Source organism: Dendrobates tinctorius, unplaced genomic scaffold (assembly GCF_039654945.1).
Source record: "Dendrobates tinctorius isolate UK_male_01 unplaced genomic scaffold, ASM3965494v1 ptg000039l, whole genome shotgun sequence".
NCBI classification, from domain to species: Eukaryota; Metazoa; Chordata; class Amphibia; order Anura; family Dendrobatidae; genus Dendrobates; species Dendrobates tinctorius.
This window is the reverse complement of record NW_027361707.1, coordinates 41,359,806-41,381,353: the sequence shown is the minus strand read 5'-3', so window position 1 is coordinate 41,381,353 and position 21,548 is coordinate 41,359,806.

The following is a 21,548-nucleotide window of genomic DNA, read 5'->3' as shown; positions in this document are numbered from 1 at the left end:
CCACATAGGCCACTAGAGAAGCCCGCTTCCCACCAACATGCAAAATGACAGACAAAGTGAGGGGTTGAGAGGTATCACTTATGCCCAGGGAGGCCTCTCTTACCTGGCCTAGGCGGAGGAGTTTTCCGGACCATCAGGACAAGTTCTGAGCAAATGGGAACTGCTGCTGCAGTAGAAACAAAGGCCCTGGAGGGTTCTCTCCCTACGACGCTGGTCAGAGAGCTTCAGGCAGTCCACCTGCATAGGTTCAGGCGCAGAGGCAGGAGGGAGGACCCTGGGTCGGGGACTGGGTGGTCTGCGAATGGAAGACAATGGACGAGAAACCCTTCTCTCCCTGGCCCATTCCTGAAACTGGAGATCTATCCAGGTGGCTAGGGAAATCAAATCCTCCAGAGCTGTAGGGGTGTCACACCCAGCAAGCTCATCCTTAATACGGCTCGAGAGACCTCGCCAAAAGGCACCCACCAACGCCTCGTTATTCCAACCTAAGTCGGAGGACAAGGTCATAAACTGTATGGCGTACAGGCCCATGGTTAGAGAACCTTGGCAGAGGTTAAACAGAGCCTCAGTGGTGGAGGCTAATCGACCCGGTTCGTCAAATACCCGTCGAAAAGTGTCCAGAAAAACGGATAACTGGGTAACCGCAGGGTTATCACGCTCCCAGAGGGGATTGACCCAAGCCAAAGCATCCCCCTCCAGATGGGAAATGATGAAGGCCACTTTGGCTCGGCCTGTGGGATATTTCTGGGGCAGCAATTCAAAATGGAGGTGGGACTGTTTTAGAAAACCCCGGCACAATTTGGCGGCACCGTTATACTGGAGTGACTTGGCCAACCACAGGGGAGGGTGAGAAACCGCAGCAGGAGGAGCTGAGGCAGACGATTGCAAGGAAAGCAATCGACCGTCCACCGAAGCCATGTAGCTGAGAATAGGTGACTGAGTGTCACGCTGCTGAGCCAATTCTTGTTGTAAGCCAACCAACTGGGCGGCATTACCAGGGTCAGAGGATTGGAGAGCGGAAAGGCACAAGTCCATAGCTTTCCAGCGGGGTCCATGGCCTGTCTTAGCTGTTACGGTTGCTGTTGCAGGGAGGAGACATAGGGGCAACCCGGAAATGGATCCTCTGGGTCATGGCTTCAGAGCCCCCGAGGGTGAGCACCCAGGCGATGCCACCCCCTATACAGGGAGTGTTAGGGGCAGGCCCCCAGAGGATAGAGCCACAACGGCTGGAACCAAAGGAATGACTGAGGCTATTGGCTGGAAAGGAGGCACAGACGTATGCGAACTGTTAGGCACAGGGGGACACAGAGACCACGGAGAATGGCAGAGTGCAGGACCAGAGCACAGAAGGCAGCAATGGCTGGAGACTGCAATGAAGAGAAAGCACCGGTAAAACTAGACGGAAAGCAAGGCAGATAAACAGAGACAGTATGAGGACCAGACAAGTAGACAGAAGGAGCAGGACAGGGAAGATACTGGAATGAAGGAGGGCAAGGAATGAGAGAAGGTGCAGGGGAAGAGCTACCAGAGGTAGCGCAGAAAAAGGCAGAGGAACGAGGGTGCCTGAGACACAGAGAGCACTGCAAAGAAGACAGTGTCACCGCAATCGTTAGACTGGCGTCTTACCTGTCCAAACGCCGAGCACAAGTAGCCGATGGGCGCCGCCATGTTGGGGGCGGGACCAGCACGTCACTCTTCCCAGGAGCCTGCGCGCCAGGAGAGAGAGAGTGCGCAGGCGCTCGACGCCGAGGGACCCAGCAGCACGCACAGGTAGGGACCGTGACAGTTTGAGAAGCGGACAGCTGTATACAGTGTATGGAATAATGGAAATATCCCTATATGTTTTTCCGGAGTCTCACACACATGCTGTCTCTATATAGATTTGACCGTCATCCAAACAGCAGATATACGATACTGTTTGAGAAGCGAGACAGCTCTATACAGTGTATGGAAATGTCCGTATATGTGTTTCCGGAGTCGCACACACACATGATGTCTCTGCATAGATTTGACCGTAATCCAAACGGCAGATATACGATACTGTTTGAGAAGTGGACAGCTCTATACGGTGTATGGAAAAATGGAAATGTCCGTATACTGTATGTATTTATGGACTCACACACACACGCTGTCTCTGTATAGATTTGACCGTAATCCAAACAACAGATATACGATACTGTTTGAGAAGCGAACAGCTCTATATGGTGTATGTATGGAAAATGTTAAATCTGCGTCTACTTTTTTCCGGAGTCACACACACACGCTGTCTCTGTATAGATTTGACTGTAATCCAAACAGCAGATATATGGTACTGTTTGAGAAGCGGACAGCTCTATACGGTGTATGGAAAAATGGAAATGTCCGTATATGTATTTCCGGAGTCTCACACACACACGCTGTATCTGTATGGATTTGACCGTCATCCAAACAGCAGATATACGATACTGTTTGAGAAGCGAGACAGCTCTATACGGTGTATGGAAATGTCCGTATATGTGTTTCCGGAGTCGCACACACACATGATGTCTCTGCATAGATTTGACCGTAATCCAAATGGCAGATATACGATACTGTTTGAGAAGTGGACAGCTCTATACGGTGTATGGAAAAATGGAAATGTCCGTATACTGTATGTATTTATGGACTCACACACACACGCTGTCTCTGTATAGATTTGACCGTAATCCAAACAACAGATATACGATACTGTTTGAGAAGCGAACAGCTCTATATGGTGTATGTATGGAAAATGTTAAATCTGCGTCTACTTTTTTCCGGAGTCACACACACACGCTGTCTCTGTATAGATTTGACTGTAATCCAAACAGCAGATATATGGTACTGTTTGAGAAGCGGACAGCTCTATACGGTGTATGGAAAAATGGAAATGTCCGTATATGTATTTCCGGAGTCTCACACACACACGCTGTATCTGTATGGATTTGACCGTCATCCAAGCAGCAGATATACAATACTGTTTGAGAAGCGGACAGCTCTATACGGTGTATGTATGGAAAAATGTAAATCTCCGTCTATTTTTTTCCAGAGTCACACACAGATAGCATGTATTTGTCCGTGATACCAGCCGGTACACGGTAGTGTGTGAGGAGTGTACACCTCTATATGGTGTGTGAAAAAATGAACGCTCGGTAACTGTGCAGAAAAAAAGAATAAAAGTAGGAGTGCTTTGAAAAAAGCAGTGTACACAGCAGTGTGCACACAGCAATGCAGCTATCAGGTAGCCTAATAAGGCAGCTGAATAACCACCAGCCCTTTCACTGCACAATAACTGTACAGTGAAAATCGCTATCAGCAGGAGCACAGATTTATTTTTTTTCCTGCCTATTGAGAAAGAGCGGCAGCAACCTCTCCCTATGCTAACATCGTCAGATGTAAAATGGCAGTCGGCGGACAGGGCTTTTATAGCCACTGTGATGCCACACAAAGCAAGCCTATCACTTGAATGCCCTTCTCTAAGATGGTAGTTGCCGCTGCCAATGTCATCGCGTTGCCCACAGTGTGCACCCTTGATCATTGGCTGAGAAAAGGCGCTGGAAGCATTATGGGAAACGCGACTTTGGCGCTCGGGTCGGAGACCGCATGGCCGACCTCACGCTATGGTCAGGTTTCGATCGGCGAAACCCGACTTTAGCGAAAGTTGGCGACTTTTGAATTTGACCGACCCATTTCGCTCAACTCTACTAAGGATATATTGCTGGACATGAGAGCTGTAGTGAGTCGAGTTTGCGGTCTGAAGAAAGTGACTTTGAGAGAGGTCCTATCTCTGTTAGGCAAATTAAACTTTGCTTGTCGGATTATGCCGATGGGGAGACCGTTTTGCAGGAGGTTGTCTCTAGCTACAACGGGAGTTACGGTTCCTTCACACTTTATCAGGCTGAAGAAGAAGTTGAAGGACGATTTGAAAGTTTGGTCACTTTTCTTGGAGTCGTACATTGGGAAATCGATCTGGATTGCACCGGTGGTGTCTGCAGAGTCTTTGGGCATTTTTGTTGGTACAGCGGGAGAGAGGGGTTTGAGTTTGTTTTTTCAAGGCATGTGGTTGTTGGAGCAGTGGCCAGTGAGTTGGGTTACATAGTTACATAGTTACATAGTTTTGAAGGCTGAAGGAAGACCTTATGTCCATCTAGTTCAGCCTATTTTTAGTGCAGCTGTTCTGCATTGTTGATCCTGGGGAAGGCAAAAAACTCACAGAGTAGCAGCCAATTTTCTCCATAGGGAAAAAAGTTCCTTCCGCTAAGCTGGGTCAACCATCTGCCCATAATATTATGTTATTCGTAACCTTCTATACTGTTAATCACAAGAAAAGCATCCATTAAATTCATTCAGTGAGTTGGCCATCACCACTTCCTCTGGAAGAGAATTCCTGAGTCTCACTGCTCTTACCGTGAAGAACCCTCTTCTGTGCTGGTGCAGAAATTGTCTTTCCTCCAAACGAAGAGAATGCCCCCTTGTTCTTGTCACAGTCCTTGGTACAAACAGTTCATTGGAGAGATCTCTGTATTGCCCTCTGATATACTTGTACATATATATTAGGTCTCCCCTAAGTCTTCCCTTTTCTAGAGTAAATAGACCTAATTTTGATAACCTTTCTGGGTATTGTAGTGAACCAACTCAATTTATCATTTTAGTAGCCCACCTTTGAACTCTTTCAAGTTCAGTAATGTCTTTCTTTAGCACCGGCGTCCAAAATTGCACACAATACTCCAAGTGTGGTCTGACGAGTGATTTGTACAGAGGGAGAATTATGTTTTCATCTCATGTCCCCAGACCTCTTCTAATGCATCCCATGACCCTATTTGCTTTGGTGGCAGCTGCCTGAGACTGGGCACTCCAATTTAGCTTCTTATTGACTAAGATGCCTTAGTCTTTTTCCATGTCTGATTTCCCCAGCAGTTTCCCATTTAGTAAGTAATTGTAGCATTTGTTTCTCCTTCCCATGTGCATAACCTTACACTTATCTGTGTTAAACCTCATTTGTTATTTTTCAGCCCAATTCTCCAATTTTCTCAAATCTGTCTGTAGTTGCAAACTGTCCTCCTTTGTGTTAACTTCGTTACATAGTTTTGTATCATCTGCAAATACTGATATTTTACTGTGTAAGCCATCCACTAGATCATTGATAAATATATTAAGCAGTAGGGGGCCCAATACAGAACCCTGTGGTACCCCACTAGTAACCCTGGCCCAATCTGAGTATGCGTCATTAATATCCACTTTTTGTTTTGTATCACTAAGCCAGCTACCTACCCATCTACACACATTTTCCCCTAACCCAAGCTTTCTCATCTTACTTACCAATCTTTTATGTGGGACAATGTCAAATGCTTTAGAGAAGTCGAGATAAATGTCATCCAATAATTTTCCTTGGTCCATTTGAAAAGGGTTGGTCAGTCAATCAGGTTCTCTGTGACATTTTCATTATCACTGTGGGGCTATCGTTGTGGTGAAGGAGTGTTCAGAATAAGAAGATTTGCTTTGGTTGTGAGTAGTGTTGAGCATTCCGATACCGCAAGTATCGGGTATCGGCCGATATTAGCTGTATCGGAATTCCGATACTTAGTTCCGATACTTTTTTCATATCGAATACCGGAATCGGAAGTTCCCATAATGCTAGGAGCCCGCTCGATTTGATTCAGCCAATGGGGATCCTCAGAAGTGTGGGCATATCCTGTTAGGCATGTAGGCATGTTAACTACTGGCATGGCTGTGATTGGCTGCTGAAATGATGTCATGATGCACTATAAAAAGCGCTACAGCCGCCATTTCTGGTCACTCTGCTGTGAATTCAGTTAGGGACAGGCTGCTGTTGAAGACTGTGAGGGACAGTTAGAAATAGCGATTCCACAAAACATATAGTGCTTAACCCAGGCTACATAAACCACCACTGTAGCTTGCTTTTCCCTAGCAGCGCTGTTTTCACAGCTGTCTGCAAGGGCTGTGTGAGTGCAGACCCACGCTGTGTAGTTTGTCCTGCAGGCACGTCTGCTTGTAGGCCGGCCAGCGTGTGTCTCTGCCTCATACACATTTTTCTTTTATTGCTGCTTTTTTTTTCTCCTGTATAGTGTGCTTCCATACGTATCCATATACGTTGGTTGCAAACACTAAAGGAGTGGACAGCGGAGCCTTTCAGCAGCCTTTCAGTGCTATAGCCCATTTCTCTGCACTGTTTTTGGCTGTCTGATAGGTCTCTCTGTGTGTGAGTGCAGCTCACGTTGCAGTGTGTTCTACAGCCACCGCTAGCTGTAGTCCGCTCAGCGTGCGTCACTGCCTCATACATAGTCCTTTTTTTGCAGCTAATTTAGCCAGATTTTTGCTCCTATATTAGTGTGCTTCCAACCGCATCCATTGTCATTGGTTGGTTGCAAACACTATATAGGATTAGATAGAGGAGCCTTTTTGCTGGCTTGTGCCCTTCAGGGCCAGCCAGGCTAGTATCACCCTATTTTTTGGAGCCTCATCAATTGCATTGTAGGTTAGCTTCCTGCATTGTAATCGCTCCAAAAAGTTTGTGATACTATAGCTTTCAAACTTTGGTCACATCCTTTCCTTTCCCCCCACCCAAAAAAAAGGAAAAAAGTTCACCAAACACTCCACTTTACAGTTGTCTTGGCCACATTAGATCATATTAAAGTGTAGTACACACACTCTTAGCCAAATTAGTGTTTCTTATACTGGTTAGCAGGTGTTCAGGAATAAGAACACTAAGCCACCCCTCTTTTACTTTTCTGCCTATCTTTATCAGTCTACCAAGATGAAGAAGGCAGGGAGTAAGGCACGTGGTCGTGGCCGTGGAGTTTCAGCAGGGAGAGGACGGGGGATTCAGCAGGGAGAGGACGTGGGGATTCGGTGTCTGCTGCGGCCACCAGTGACCCGGCATTCCCCACTTTTACCAGGCAACAGTCCTTCATGCGCAGCTTTGTAGGACCTCACCGTACCCCACTGCTGCGTGACGAACAAATTGAAGCCGTTGTCGGATGGAGGGCAGCTAACGCATCCACTTCAATGACTTCCGCATCCTCCCAAGGCCAGAGCACTGAAGAGCAACCATCTGTCTCTTCACCACCTGCCAAATTGCCCAGGCAGTCTGAGAGCCCTGGACAGGAGCCATCTCAATCTTTACTTCTGTTCTCAGAATCTGTTGGCTTGGAAAGAGGTGGCCAGCCAAGCAGCATTCTAGAGCGTGAAGAAGAGGGAGTATGCAGTGATGCGCAACTGCTTTGTCCCTCTGAATCTGAAGAGGCGGGTGGGCCAGTGCCTATGGTCAGCACACCTCAGTATGCATCAGATGATGATGAGACTCAGTTGCCAATTTCTGGTGCGTACGGTTCTGGCGAGACAACCCAGGACCAGCCGGTGCTTGAAGAGGGGAGTGGAGATGATGAGGTCCTTGACCCATCATGGCGTCAACCACAGGAAGGTGGTGGGAGCAGCTCTGAGGAAGAGATTCCCCGAACGGCCAAAAGAGGAGGGAGAGGGCGGGGGCAGACATGGTTGCCTGTAGCCTCCACTTTGGCACCCGTGAGGAGCAATCCTCTTCCAAAACACAAAACGGGCGCTCCCAGGACTTGCAGTGCGTGGTCTTTTTTTGACACAGTTGCAGATGACATTTGCTTTGTCAAATGCAAGCTGTGTCATCGGAAAATGAAACGAGGGAAAAATGTGACCAACCTCAATACCACAAATATGTGGAAACATGTGCGTACCAAGTACGAGGTGGAGTTACACAGACACACTGAAGATGTAGGCCAACCTTCAGCAGCACCTACCACCTCTTCAGCTCGTGTTGGGGCCTCTTCCTCCAGCTCACACACAGCTGGTTCGGCTTCCTCACTGGAACGCCATGGAAGAACCACTGCCACTGTTGTCCAGAGACCCAGTGAAATTCCACCCACTGAACCACGTTCGCAGTCATCAGCACACTCCCAGGCCACTCACCAGCAATCGGTAGCACAGGCATGGGAGAAAAAGCGGCCATACTCGGCAAACCATCCCCGAGCACTGGCTCTGAATGCCGGCATTGCCAAACTACTGGCCCTTGAGATGCTGTCATTCAGGCTGGTGGAGACTGACACCTTCCGGAACTTTATATCATTGGCAGTTCCACAATACAATGTGCCCAGCCGCTTTTATTTCAGCAGGCAAGCTGTCCCTGCCCTGCAAAAGCATGTGGAGGGAAAAATTAAAAATGCGCTACTAAATGCCATCAGTAGCAAGGTCCACCTGACCACCGATGCGTGGACCAGTAGCCATGGACAGGGACGATACCTTTCCATCACTGCCCATTGGGTCAATGTTGTGGAGCCGGGTACAGATCTGGAGAGTGGCTCTGTACGTATTCTGCCAACTCCAAGGATTGCAGGAATGCAGTCTGTACATATTGAGTCCTCCTCCTACTCTAGTTCCTCGGAATCAGCACTGCGTGAGCCTGTTAGGCCAGATATGAGCACAGGTGTGGTCAAACGTCAACAGGCCGTCCTTAAATTAATTTCTTTGGGGAATCGGAGCCACACAGCACAGGAGCTCTGGAATGCCATCAAGCAGGAGAGCGATGTGTGGTTTGTGCCAGCGAATCTCCAGCCAGGTTTGGTAGTGAGTGACAATGGCCGAAATCTAGTGGCAGCTCTGGGCCTAGGCAACCTCACTCACATACCATGTCTGGCACACGTGCTCAATTTGGTCGTGCAGAGCTTTCTGAAGGACTATCCGGATCTTGATGCACTGCTGCACAAGGTTCGCCTAGAGTGTGCTCACTTGCGGCGTTCCAGCATGGCAAGATCGCGCATTGCATCTCTGCAACGCCGATTCCGCCTGCCAGAACATCGCATCATATGTGACCTCCCCACCAGGTGGAATTCAACGTTAGAAGGAAAGTTCTGCTCCAGCTGCTATTAAAATCTACTTTAATGAAAAACCATTAAAACATACAATGGTGAAGACTCTCCATATAACCTCACCACAACAGAGATGACAGGCCACGCGTTTCGACCAGACGGTCTTTGTCAAAGCCATGTTTGAAATTTGCCTTAGATTAGACATATATACACTCACTGGCCACTTTATTAGGTACACCATGCTAGTAAGGGGTTGGACCCCCTTTTGCCTTCAGAACTGCCTCAATTCTTCGTGGCAGAGATTTAACAAGGTGCTGGAAGCATTCCTCAGAGATTTTGGACCATATTGACATGATGGCATCACACAGTTGGCGCAGATTTGTCGGCTGCACATCCCTGATGCGAATCTCCCGTTCCACCACATCCCAAAGATGCTCTATTGGATTGAGATCTGGTGACTGAGGAGGCCATTTGAGTACAGTAAACTCATTGTCATGTTCAAGAAACCAATCTGAGATGATTCGAGCTTTATGACATGGCGCATTATCCTGCTGAAAGTAGCCATCAGATGTTGGGTACATTGTGGTCATAAAGGGATGGACATGGTCAGCAACAATACTCAGGTAGGCTGTGGCGTTGCAACGATGCTCAATTGGTACCAAGGGGCCCAAAGAGTGCCCAGAAAAAATTCCCCACACCATGACACCACCACCACCAGCCTGAACCGTTGATACAAGGCAGGATGGATCCATGCTTTCATGTTGTTTACGCCAAATTCTGACCCTACCATCCGAATGTCGCAGCAGAAATCGAGACTCATCAGACCAGGCAACGTTTTTCCAATCTTCTACTGTCCAATTTCGATGAGCTTGTGCAAATTGTAGCCTCAGTTTCCTGTTCTTAGCTGAGAGGAGTGGTACCCAGTGTGGTCTTCTGCTGCTGTAGCCCATCTGCCTCAAAGTTCGACGCACTGTGCGTTCAGAGATGCTCTTCTGCCTACCTTGGTTGTAACGGGTGGCAATTTGAGTCACTGTTGCCTTTCTATCAGCTCGAACCAGTCTGCCCATTCTCCTCTGACCTCTGGCATCAACATGGCATTTCCGGCCACAGAACTGCCGCTCACTGGATTTTTTTTCTTTTTCGGACCATTCTCTGTAAACCCTAGAGATGGTTGTGCGTGAAAATCCCAGTAGATCAGCAGTTTCTGAAATTCTCAGACCAGCCCTTCTGGCACCAACAATCATGCCACGTTCAAAGGCACTCAAATCACCTTTCTTCCCCATACTGATGCTCGGTTTGAACTGCAGGAGATTGTCTTGACCATGTCTACATGCCTAAATGCACTGAGTTGCCGCCATGTGATTGGCTGATTAGAAATTAAGTCTTAACACACAGTTGGACAGGTGTACCTAATAAAGTGGCCAGTGAGTGTATGTAGCTTAACGAATAAAACATCATATAAAAATCACATGATCACATGAGCCAATCCAATTGGACACATGTAATTAAATACAAAAGCGACATAGAAAAAAAAAAAAAAGTTTTTTTTCCTCTTTTGAGACAAAAAAAAAAAAGGGGAAATTCAACAATAGTGCAACAATAGATTTTAATAGCAGCTGGAGCAGAACTTTCCTTCTATGGTCTATGACGTTGGTCCGCACGGAGCTCCGAGTTTCTGCGCTTGATCTCTGGTGAGCTGGCTATTTCTTTCTATTTCTATTTGGAATTCAACGTTACATATGTTGGAGCGGTTGTGTGAGCAGCAGGCAGCAGTAATGGAGTACCAGCTGCATCAGGCGCAAACAAGTCGCACTGTGCGCCGGACACACTTCACCACCACTGAGTGGGCCACTATGAGGGACATCTGTCAAGTCTTGCATGCCTTCGATGACTCCACGCGGATGGCCAGTGCAGATGATGCACTAATCAGCATGACTGTCCCCCTCATCTGTCTGCTTCAAAAAACCTTACAAGCACTAAGTGAGGAGGTTTTTGAAGAGGTCGAGGATGAGCAGTCAGAAATGCCATCTGCTTCTGGCAAGTCTGCGCAACGTGCTTCCACACAAAGGCCCAGGCAGGGGACACTTAGTGAGGAGGATGACGAGGAGTCAATGGAGGAGGAGGAACACATCTCTCCAGAGGAGGGAGGTACACAAGGCTCTAGTAGTCAGTGTGTACAGCGAGGGTGGGGTGATGCTGAGCAGGCAGAGATGCTGCCTCAAGCTGGGGACAGCGTTTCCGGTCCAGTTGGCAGTCTGCAGCACATGGTTGATTTCATGCTGCAGTGCTTGTTAAATGACCGCCGCATCGCCAACATTTTCCACACGGCTGATTATTGGGTGTACACCCTCCTAGATCCTCGCTACCGGGACAACTTACAAAGCCTCATACCACAGTTGAACCGGGAGCGAAAAATGCGGGAGTACCAAGAAACACTTGTGCAGGCCATCATGTTCTCCATTCCCCCCACAAGTGTTGCTGGTAGTGCTTTTCAAAGCAGCCATGTGGGTAGAGGCAGTGGAGGAAGCTCTGCACAAAGAGGTAGCAGAGGCAGTGCCGCAGGACAAGGCAAGGCCAGTATGGCCCAAATATGGAAAAGTTTTGTGGGACCGCCACAAACGGCTACACCATCACAGACGGCTCCAGTCAGCAGGAGGCAACGTTTCCGTCAGATGGTGACAGACTACTTGTCGTGCCCTGTTAGTGTTCTCCCAGACGGCTCTTCCCCGTTCAAGTATTGGGTCTCTAAGCTGGATACATGGCCAGAGCTTAGCCAGTATGCATTGGAGGTGCTGGCTTGCCCTGCTGCCAGTGTATTATCGGAATGTGTCTTTAGTGCTGCAGGTGGTGTGGTAACAGACTGTCGCACGCGACTATCCGCTGATAATGTTGACCGGCTTACTTTTGTGAAAATGAACAAGGCCTGGATCTCGCCTGAATTTGCCAGTCCTCTTCCAGAATAAATAATTGGCTGGCAACAGGATCCAGGTCTCCTGTTGTGTTCATGTTTCTATGACCTGAACTTTATTTCCTGGGCTACAGCAACGCCCGTTGTTGCTCAGAAGTGCTGTCCACACAGACAAAACACTCGCTCATGTGTAAGTGGGGTTCGGTAACGTCAGCTGATCCCCTGCTGTGTGTACGGCAAACTCTCCTGCTGCCTACAACTTCTGACTACCTCTGATTTAATATGTTCTCTGATTTGCCCTCTGTCTCCACTCTGTTTTGAGTATTTCCTCCGGCCTACAACACCGCCTGTTTCTGCTCTCAAGTGCCGTCTGCACAATCCACACTTGTTCCTGTGGTACCTGGGTCCTGTAACATCTGCTCATCTCCAGAGTTGAGCACGGCAATGTCTCCTGCTTTGTCTACATTCCCACTACTTGTAGTGGAAATGTGGACAGAGCAGGAGACATTGCCGGACTCACCTCTAGGGAGAAGCTGCTGTTACAGAACCCCAGTAACACAGGAACAAGTGTGGGTTGTGCAGACGGCATTTCAGAGCAGCAACTGGCGTGGTTGGAAGCCAGAGGAAATACTCGAAACAGAGTGAAGACAGAGGCCTAATTGGAGTACGTTGACAGTTAGTAGTAGTCTAGAAACAATCGCAAACTGCCACCAAGTAGGCCTCGGCCTACTACCTGATTTTCCCTGGGCTCCGACACCGCCAGTTGGTGCTCAGAAGTGCTGTCCGCACAGACAAAACACTCGCTCATGTGTAAGTGGGGTTCAGTAACGTCAGCTGATCCCCTGCTGTGTGTATGGCAAAGTGTCCTGCTCACTCCACAGTCAAACAACCTCAGATTTACACCTGGCTCCAAGTAGGACTCGGCCTACTACCTGATTTTCCCTGGGATCCGACAACGCCAGTCGGTGCTCAGAAGTGCTGTCCGCACAGACAAAACACTCGCTCATGTGTAAGTGGGGTTCGGTAACGTCAGCTGATCCCCTGCTGTGTGTACGGCAAACTCTCCTGCTGCCTACAACTTCTGACTACCTCTGATTTAATATGTTCTCTGATTTGCCCTCTGTCTCCACTCTGTTTTGAGTATTTCCTCCGGCCTACAACACCGCCTGTTTCTGCTCTCAAGTGCCGTCTGCACAATCCACACTTGTTCCTGTGGTACCTGGGTCCTGTAACATCTGCTCATCTCAAGAGTTGAGCACGGCAATGTCTCCTGCTTTGTCTACATTCCCACTACTTGTAGTGGAAATGTGGACAGAGCAGGAGACATTGCCTGACTCACCTCTAGGGAGAAGCTGCTGTTACAGAACCCCAGTAACACAGGAACAAGTGTGGGTTGTGCAGACGGCATTTCAGAGCAGCAACTGGCGTGGTTGGAAGCCAGAGGAAATACTCGAAACAGAGTGAAGACAGAGGCCTAATTGGAGTACGTTGACAGTTAGTAGTAGTCTAGAAACAATCGCAAACTGCCACCAAGAAGGCCTCGGCCTACTACCTGATTTTCCCTGGGCTCCGACACCGCCAGTTGGTGCTCAGAAGTGCTGTCCGCACAGACAAAACACTCGCTCATGTGTAAGTGGGGTTCGGTAACATCAGCTGATCCCCTGCTGTGTGTATGGCAAAGTGTCCTGCTCCCTCCACAGTCAAACAACCTCAGATTTACACCTGGCTCCAAGTAGGCCTCGGCCTACTAACTGATTTTCCCTGGGCTCCGACAACGCCAGTTGGTGCTCAGAAGTGCTGTCCGCACAGACAAAACACTCGCTCATGTGTAAGTGGGGTTCGGTAACGTCAGCTGATCCCCTGCTGTGTGGAGGGCAAACTGCTGCCTCCAAATTTTAGCTACTTCAGATTTAAACATTCTCTGATTTGGCCTCTGTCTCCACTCTGTCTCTAGTATTTCCCCTGACCTCCAACACCGCCAGTTCCTGCTCACAGTTGCCGTCCACGCCTTCCACACGTGTTCCTGTGTTACTGGGGTTCTGTTACGTCAGCAGATCCCCCAATGTGTGTCCGCCACTGTCTCCTGCGCTGTCCACCTTCCCACTGCAAGCCGTGGGAAGGTGGACAGAGCAGGAGACAGTGGCAGACACACATCAGGGGATCTGCTGACATTACAGAATCCCAGTAACGTAGGAACACATGTGGATTGGGCAGACGGCTTCTGTACGCATAAACTGGCGGTGTTGGTGGTCACGTGAAATCCTGGAAACAGAGTGGAGACAGATGCCTAATTGGAGCACGTTGACAGTCTGTTGTAGCCTACAAACAATCTAAAACTGCCACCAAGTAGGCCTCGGCCTGCACCCTGGTTCTCCCTGGGCTCCAACAACGCTAGTTGGTGCTCGGAAGTGCTGTCCACACAGAAAAACACATTCGTTCATGTGAAAGTGGGGGTCGGTAACGTCGGCTGATCCCCTGCTGTGTGGAGGGCAAAGTGTCCTGCTCCCTCCAAAGCCAAAATACCTCAGCTTTACACCTGGCTCCTAATAGGCCTCGGCCTGCACCATGATTGTCCCTGGGCTCCAACAACGCCAGTTGGTGCTCGGAAGTGCTGTCCACACAGAAAAACACACTCGTTCATGTGAAAGTGGGGGTCGGTAACGTCGGCTGATCCCCTGCTGTGTGGAGGGCAAAGTGTCCTGCTCCCTCCAAAGTCAAAATACCTCAGCTTTACACCTGGATCCTCATAGGCCTCGGCCTGCACCATGATTGTCCCTGGGCTCCAACAACGCCAATTGGTGCTCGGAAGTGCTGTCCACACAGATAAACACACTCGTTCATGTGAAAGTGGGGTTCGGTAACGTCAGCTGATCCCCTGCTGTGTGGAGGGCAAACTGCTGCTGCCTCCAAATTGTAACTACTACAGATTTAAACATTCTCTGATTTGGCCTCTGTCTCCACTCTGTCTCTAGTATTTCCCCTGACCTCCAACACCACCAGTTCCTGCTCACAGTTGCCGTCCACGCATTCCACACTTGTTCCTGTGTTCCTGGTGTTCTGTAACGTGAGCTGATCCCCCAATGTGTGTCCGCCACTGTCTCCTGCGCTGTCCACCTTCCCACTGCAAGCGGTGGGAATGTGGACAGAGCAGGAGACAGTGGCAGACACACATCAGGGGATCTGCTGACATTACAGAATCCCAGTAACACAGGAACACGTGTGGATTGGGCAGACGGCTGCTGTACGCATAAACTGGCGGTGTTGGTGGTCACGTGAAATCCTGGAAACACAGTGGAGACAGATGCCTTATTGGAGCACATTGACAGTCTGTTGTAGCCTACAAACAATCTAAAACTACCACCAAGTAGGCCTCGGCCTACACCATGATTGTCCCTGGGCTCCAACAATGCCAGTTGGTGCTCGGCAGTGTCTTTGGCACGGGGACTCCCTGTTGCCCAGCCTGGTTCCAGCACGCCTGCTGTTTCCGGGTAATGTCAAGGTCACTATGCCACCAATCCGTTGTCCTGTCATCTTGCGGCCGGGTTAGCCGACTCTACGGTGCCTGCAGTTTAGGTGACTCCTATGTGGGCTGCGGGAACTGGCACTGAAGGCTGGATCCGTAGTGCCAATGGGACATGGACCCCCTGTAGGACTGTGGGTTTCGGTAACTGCGGCCAGCTTGCGGCCTGGCTACTTTGCTTTGAATGGGTACCTTCTGCTACCCACCCGGGTTCCAGCACTGTCTGCTGGTTCTCGCCAGAGCCTTTGGCCTAGGTGCCTCCATCTCGGTATCCGAGGTCCAGCACCGTCAGCTGGTCCTTGGTAGTGCTTTCTAGCACAGGTACCTCCTGCCTAGTAACCGTGGTCCAGCACCGTCAGCTGTTCCTCGGTAGTGCCATTGGCTCTTGTAGCTTTTGCTACCCATCTGGGTTCCAGCACCGTCAGCTGGTTCTCGGCAGTGTCTTTGGCACGGGGACTCCCTGTTGCCCAGCCTGGTTCCAGCACGCCTGCTGTTTCCGGGTAGTGTCAAGGTCACTATGCCACCAATCCGTTGTCCTGTCGTCTTGCGGCCGGGTTAGCCGACTCTAGGGTGCCTGCAGTTTAGGTGACTCCTATGTGGGCTGCGGGAACTGGCACTGAAGGCTGGATCCGTAGTGCCAATGGGACATGGACCCCCTGTAGGACTGTGGGTTTCGGTAACTGCGGCCGGCTTGCGGCCTGGCTACTTTGCTTTGAATGGGTACCTTCTGCTACCCACCCGGGTTCCAGAACTGTCTGCTGGTTCTTGCCAGAGCCTTTGGCCTAGGTGCTTCCATCTCGGTATCCGAGGTCCATCACCGTCAGCTGGTCCTTGGTAGTGCTTTCTAGCACAGGTACCTCCTGCCTAGTAACCGTGGTCCAGCACCGTCAGCTGTTCCTCGGTAGTGCCATTGGCTCTTGTAGCTTTTGCTACCCATCTGGGTTCCAGCACCGTCAGCTGGTTCTCGGCAGTGTCTTTGGCACGGGGACTCCCTGTTGCCCAGCCTGGTTCCAGCACGCCTGCTGTTTCCGGGTAGTGTCAAGGTCACTATGCCACCAATCCGTTGTCCTGTCGTCTTGCGGCCGGGTTAGCCGACTCTACGGTGCCTGCAGTTTAGGTGACTCCTATGTGGGCTGCGGGAACTGGCACTGAAGGCTGGATCCGTAGTGCCAATGGGACATGGTCCCCCTGTAGGACTGTGGGTTTCGGTAACTGCGGCCGGCTTGCGGCCTGGCTACTTTGCTTTGAATGGGTACCTTCTGCTACCCACCCGGGTTCCAGCACTGTCTGCTGGTTCTCGCCAGAGCCTTTGGCCTAGGTGCCTCCATCTCGGTATCCGAGGTCCATCACCGTCAGCTGGTCCTTGGTAGTGCTTTCTAGCACAGGTACCTCCTGCCTAGTAACCGTGGTCCAGCACCATCAGCTGTTCCTCGGTAGTGCCATTGGCTCTTGTAGCTTTTGCTACCCATCTGGGTTCCAGCACCGTCAGCTGGTTCTCGGCAGTGTCTTTGGCACGGGGACTCCCTGTTGCCCAGCCTGGCTCCAGCACGCCTGCTGTTTCCGGGTAGTGTCAAGGTCACTATGCCACCAATCCGTTGTCCTGTCGTCTTGCGGCCGGGTTAGCCGACTCTACGGTGCCTGCAGTTTAGGTGACTCCTATGTGGGCTGCGGGAACTGGCACTGAAGGCTGGATCCGTAGTGCCAATGGGACATGGACCCCCTGTAGGACTGTGGGTTTCGGTAACTGCGGCCGGCTTGCGGCCTGGCTACTTTGCTTTGAATGGGTACCTTCTGCTACCCACCCGGGTTCCAGCAATGTCTGCTGCTTCTCGCCAGAGCCTTTGGCCTAGGTGCCTCCATCTCGGTATCCGAGGTCCAGCACCGTCAACTGGTCCTTGGTAGTGCTTTCTAGCACAGGTACCTCCTGCCTAGTAACCGTGGTCCAGCACCGTCAGCTGTTCCTCGGTAGTGCCATTGGCTCTTGTAGCTTTTGCTACCCATCTGGGTTCCAGCACCGTCAGCTGGTTCTCGGCAGTGTCTTTGGCACGGGTACTCCCTGTTGCCCAGCCTGGTTCCAGCACGCCTGCTGTTTCCGGGTAGTGTCAAGGTCACTATGCCACCAATCCGTTGTCCTGTCGTCTTGCGGCCGCGTTAGCCGACTCTATGGTGCCTGCAGTTTAGGTGACTCCTATGTGGGCTGCGGGAACTGGCACTGAAGGCTGGATCTGTAGTGCCAATGGGACATGGACCCCCTGTAGGACTGTGGGCTTCGGTAACTGCGGCCGGCTTGCGGCCTGGCTACTTTGCTTTGAATGGGTACCTTCTGCTACCCACCCGGGTTCCAGCACTGTCTGCTGGTTCTTGCCAGAGCCTTTGGCCTAGGTGCCTCCATCTCGGTATCCGAGGTCCAGCACCGTCAGCTGGTCCTTGGTAGTGCTTTTTAGCACAGGTACCTTCTGCTTAGTAACCGTGGTCCAGCACCGTCAGTTGGTCCTCGGTAGTGCCATTGGCTCTTGTTCCTTCTGCTACCCATCCGGGTGCCAGCACTGTCTGCTGGTTCTCGACACAGCCTTTGGCCTAGGTGCTTCCATCTCGGTATCCGAGGTCCAGCACCGTCAGCTGGTCCTTGGTAGTACTTTTTAGCACAGGTACCTTCTCCTTAGTAACCGTGGTCCAGCACCGTCAGTTGGTCCTCGGTAGTGCCATTGGCTCTTGTTCCTTCTGCTACCCATCCGGGTGCCAGCACTGTGTGCTGGTTCTCGCCACAGCCTTTGGCCTAGGTGCCTCCATCTCGGTATCCGAGGTCCAGCACCGTCAGCTGGTCCTTGGTAGTGCTTTTTAGCACAGGTACCTTCTGCTTAGTAACCGTGGTCCAGCACCGTCAGTTGGTCCTCGGTAGTGCCATTGGCTCTTGTTCCTTCTGCTACCCATCCGGGTGCCAGCACTGTCTGCTGGTTCTCGCCACAGCCTTTGGCCTAGGTGCCTCCATCTCGGTATCCGAGGTCCAGCACCGTCAGCTGGTCCTTGGTAGTGCTTTTTAGCACAGGTACCTTCTGCTTAGTAACCGTGGTCCAGCACCGTCAGTTGGTCCTCGGTAGTGCCATTGGCTCTTGTTCCTTCTGCTACCCATCCGGGTGCCAGCACTGTCTGCTGCTTCTCGCCAGTTTCTCAGCCTTCTTGTACCTTCTGCTACATTTCCAAGATCAAGCTTTTTGAAATTGTCTTTGGTAATCCTTATTGATCTCGATGACGACGACCCTGATGACGACGACGACCCTGAAGACCACACCAAAGAAGACCAGAAATATGACCCTAAATAATAAGACCAAGAGGACAAAGAACATGAAGACAACCACCAAGATACAGAACAAAAGACAAAAGAACAAGAAGCAGAAGAAGCAAAAGCAGAAGAACAGAAAGCAGAAGAACATTAAGCATAAGACTAAAAATCAGCATAGAAGAAATCAAAATTATAAGCAGAAGAAGACTAAGCAGTAAATGGGGGTGAGTCCGTTCCTCCTCGTGGTGCCCTGGAAAATGCCTGCTGCTGCAGGCCAAACTGAACGCGGACAAATCCTGTTGTAAATCTTTAGTGACAGGCAGAACGTAAGGTGTAATCTTATAACTTTTATAGATAAGTACTACAGGAATGCCTGTCACCATAAGAAAATGAAGACAAAGAAGAATAGGAAGAAGATGAAGAAATAGCATATTAAAATTGATAATAGCTGAATAAGAAGAATATGAAGAATGGAAAAAAAAATTAATGGGAAGAAGATGAAGAAGAAGAAGATGAATAAGGTGAAGAAAAAGTTGATGAAAAAAATGCTACTGCTGCGGATCATGAAGGAGAAAGTGTGGGAGAAGTACAAAAGAACGTGAAGAGCATGGAAGTTGTGAAACATACATATCTGACAAAATATAAAAAAGGTTAACATAGTCAATATCTTTTTAACTCCGAACGTACTGAAAAAAAAAATTGGAATTAATGCTATGCCATGTGATTTGAATAAACCACTATGCTTTTAATGTCTCCTCCACCTCCCACAATACATTCTACATGATTCTTATTTGTTTTCAATTATGTAGAATTAGCCAACAAGGAAATAAAGGGCTTTTTTTAATTCCGATACCGGAAGTTCCATTGACTTGAATGGGACTTCCGGTATCGGAATCGGCGATACCCGATATTTTTTTCGTATCGGGCGATACCATCCGATACGATATTTTTGGGTATCGAACGGTATCGCTCAACACTAGCTGTGAGTCATTAGGGGCGATGAGAGCCATAAATTCGCTGTCGTCACCTGATCAGGTTTTGGTAAGAGTTCTTCAGTATATAGTATGGGTGAGCCTGAGTTTCAATTTATGGGTTACGGCAGAGGTAAGGCCAAAAGTGAATTACCCCATTCTTGAAGCTCTTTCTTGTTCGCAGTGGGACCAAGTTCGGGAGTTGGCGCCTCTGGCGGAATGCACGGGGCTGGCGTGCCCGGAAGAATTATGGACCCTTCTGTTGGAGCAGTAAGAGATTTGTTATCCAGATCCTTGGCAGCTGGAAAGTGGGCTCAATGTTCAAGGTCTTGGGGTATCTGGGAGGAGTGGAAGTCTCGACTTGGGGTGGGCTTAGAAGATGAGAGCAAATTGCTGTTGTTATTAGGATACAATTGGGAATCGGGTTGGTTGGTCCCAAAATTAAATAATTTCTTGTCAGGGTTGGCCTTTGGCTTTAAGTTCCATGGATTACGGGACTTGACAAAGTCCTTTTTGGTACTTCAAGTGGAGAAAGGTTGGCATAAAGGGTGGAAGGTGTCCGATGGGAGACGTCCTGTATCCTACGAGGTACTTTTTGTACTGGTTGAGCAATTGGCTGATATTTGCTATTCTCATAGCGAGGTAGTTCTGTTTAAAGTGGCTTTTTCGCTAGCCTTTTTTGGGGACTTTTCGGTTGGGGGAGCTGATCAGTGCTTCCAGGTCCCGTACAGGGGGTTGCTTAGACAGGACGTTGAGGTATATGGCGATAGCCTGGAGATATTTCTGAGATCTTCTAAGACAGATGTGGAAGGAAAAGGTTGTAAGGTGGTGCATTTTGAAGTGCATGGTTGCCCCTATGCCTTTTGCATTGTATGAGGCAATTTTTACAGGGGAGGGTGTTAGGAATAGAGCCTTTGTTAGTGTACGAGGACGGCTCGGTGTTATCACGTTTCCAATTCATAGCGGTATTTAGGCGCTGTCTGGAATGAGGGGGTATTTCAGTCAAGGATTATTGTGGACATTCGTTTCGGATCGGGGCAGCTACTGAAACGGCTAGGAGAGGGTTAGGTGATGACATGGTTAAGAGTAGAGTTGAGCGACTTTTGGTTTTTTAGGGTCGCGTTTCGTTTCGTGAAACCAGACTTTTCCAAAAGTCGGGTCGAGCAAGATCGTCCGATTATAGGGAAAAGTCGGGGTCGTCCCGAAACACGAAACCCAATGTAAGTCAATGGGGAATAAAAGTCGGCAGTGAGAGGAGGACAGGAAACACACCAACAGTGCCCTTTGAATGCCAAAAGCATCAATTCTTCTTACTTAAGCTTGTCAACCTTAATTAACTTCATAATACAAGTTACGCACTGAAAAATGGGGGTTATTTGGCTACAGACTGTGGGGGGGAGGGCTGGCTCCAGGTTTTCATGTGCCCTGGGCGAAAGAGCGCCCCTTTAACACATACCACAACTCATCATGCTCCGATACGGCAGAGAAATAGCGGTATAGTACAATGAAAAATACCTCACTTTTTACATCTCATGACGAGGCCCATCTATTTCTCCATACAGAATCATTGGTCCCATATAATGTTTGAAACAGTATATGATGAGCTCCACATAATGCTACAGTATATGTTGGTCCCCATGGATGAAGCTCTACTGTCTTATGGGCCCAAATAATGCTCCAAACATAATGGGCCCCATTTCTAATGCTCTAGTGTATAATGGGCCCTGTAAATGCTGCTCCAGTGTCTGATGTCCACCTTTGGAATGTTCCAGTGTATGGTGGGCCCCATCTATCATTCTCAGACGGTGTTAGGCCCAGTATGGATTGCACGTGATTGCACAAAGGTTAGAAAGGGTACCGTATCCCCAGATAACATGTATGGATAGCGTACACATTCAAAATATATGTCTCAGGAGGCAGGCTCAGATGGTGTTGGGCCCAGTATGGATTGCACGTGATTGCACAAAGGTTAGAAAGGGTACCGTATCCCCGGATAACATGTATGGATAGCGTACAC